Consider the following 2439-nt stretch of genomic DNA (forward strand, 5'->3'; position numbering starts at 1 on the left):
GGCCTTAAGATCTTCTTACATTTTTTGTAATTTTTTCTTTGCTGGGAACCGGTTTTCTTTTTTTGCGCCGAAAGATATGCTTCTGGTTGAGTGTGGCACGATACCAGGACAGACTGTCTTCAAGCCCAGCCCAAGAACAGCTCCGCTGTTTACACTGTATTCACAGGGCGGCAGCCCTGTCGGCACCAGGAAAGCAAACGTGATAGTTGGTACTTGGTAGTTGGCGTTTTTCTGGATCATTTGCTTGAAATGAACCTGGAAGGATAACAGTGTTTTTTCTCGCGGTCAATAGTGGTTCTGTTTGTCCCACCCCGTCTTTTTACCCCGGATGGAACACCTTAAAAGCGGCGGGTTCGTGTTATAATTTCTAACTGTGTACAACTCCACGGTGAAAAAGGTAATCATTACAAGTAACTAATAACCTCAGTACAAGTTTCCCGCGCTTGTATACCTCGCCCATCATCTGTATGGAAAGCGTACGCGGTTCCCTGTAAAAGCCCTCCTCCGTAGGAGCTCATGTTAACTGCTATTAAACTGTGTCTGATAGTTATGCAGAGTACAAATGAATTAAAGGAGCCATGAAGAGAAAATGCAAGTTGGTTTTATTTGAAAGATTTCGTGTTTTATAGTGCCCCCAGCGCTTGTCCGGATACAAACGATGCTTTATTCACTGAGAAATTAAACAATTTAAGTTAAAATTTTGATTTTCCCGCTAAATCATTTGTTTTCGGGATCTGCAATGACATCACAGGAACCAACCGTTCTGCAGCCTAGAATACCTTCATTCACGCATCCGCCGTACAGGGTAGAGACACGTATACGCTGGCGCCGCCATTTTGGGTCGCTCGCTCGCCGCCGAAACAAGTCCTTGTGTCGAAACCGCGCTAAAATTATCGCCGCAACGCGGTTTACTGAAGAAGTTTGAATCATATTGTCTGTTTTGCGTTGCTAGGTCTCGTGGGAAACGGAAAGAACAACGCGTTGAGCACGTTGGCCCAATTGCGGCGGCACGGGACCGTTCAAAGGTTGTCTCCACCCTGTACAGCGGTGTTGGTTTGTTCTCGCGTTTCTTTACGTTACCCGAACCTAGATGGCGCCACCATACCGTGGCAAGCGTTTGGTTTGTTTTTGCCCGTATTTAAACCTGGCTTGTTTTTGTTCTGGGAGAAAATATTCGTTCCCTGAAACAGTGCTCGCTCTACAAATGTGGTCACGTAAGACACCGTTGCTTGCGTCAATCGGCCAGTGTCGCCTGAGACAACCCCAAGCCCCGTAGTGCTGTGCAGCTAAACCAAGCATGCTGTGCGCAGTACGAACAGCAGTACGCATCAGTACTTCTATGTTTACATGTGCTTTCGTAACTTCCACTGTTTGTCCCATCATTCTTATTGCTTTGTAAAGAATGTGCCCTAAATTTAAGCGCAAATATCTCGTTCGGCTAGTTTGTAAGCTCTACCTACTTTTCGTGTGCTTCTGCCGGCCTTCGCCAATCGCAGAGCATTCTCGTGTGACATCATAGGTTCTGTTGCGGGAAATGAGCTGGTGGGTCGCATGGTCATTCCCTTTTTTCTTAATTATGTAGCTTATTTGAGCGAAGTTTGTGTTAAAAGTGGTGTCAGTATGATTCTAACGAGGCAATCTTTTGAATGAACCAAACTTGTGTTTTCTCTTCATGGCTCCTTTAAAGCTTCCCATGGGTATGTAGTCTTTTCAGTACAGCAACGTCGTTTTCTCGGGATAGTTCCAATTAAACATGAGTCCCATCTTTTCTCTTTGTTAACCACACGCATCCCTAATACGCCTAGGTATTGACAGCAGGAGGGAATTCCTAATGGTGTTCAACCCTATGGTGAATAAACCAAATCATGGCACGTAACGAATAACTCAATATCTGTTATACCCATTGGCATATGGGCCCACATGGGCCTCTTTGGCTACTAACGCTGGTGTAGTTAAATAGGTAACAAAAGTAGCTCGAAGCAAGTCCTACCGTCTAATTACCTCTTTAGTAACGAGAGACCGCCGGACGTTTCCACGGAGTAGGTTTAATGAGAAAGGAATAGCAGGAAAAACTAGATGATGATTGTTGCACGCTCTACGAGGCATGGTTTCTTCTTCACTTCTGTTGGGACTTGTACGGGAGACCCGCTGATGATGATCTCCAACAACCTCAGACCCAAGCTGTCCGCTACTCGACCGTGGCTGTACGCGGCATGGATTGCGTGCCTGGAATAGCCAAAAAGTCGTCTATGCCCCCATCGGTCTTGACATATTTTCTCCTGGAGCCTATCCACACCCGTTATTCAAACCACAGCCAAGTGTACACGGCCGGATCTGTGACTGTAGCCTCTTCGGCAATCGGCGTAGGGATTCCGTCGGCGGGATGATCCATTAAAGGAAAGCCCAGCCACTCGGCGGTGAGTAATTCTTTCCTATTGC

The sequence above is a fragment of the Haemaphysalis longicornis genome, unplaced genomic scaffold (genome assembly GCF_048455015.1).
Source record: "Haemaphysalis longicornis isolate Haplotype H1 unplaced genomic scaffold, Haemaphysalis longicornis Haplotype H1 scaffold_5, whole genome shotgun sequence".
Taxonomy (NCBI): domain Eukaryota; kingdom Metazoa; phylum Arthropoda; class Arachnida; order Ixodida; family Ixodidae; genus Haemaphysalis; species Haemaphysalis longicornis.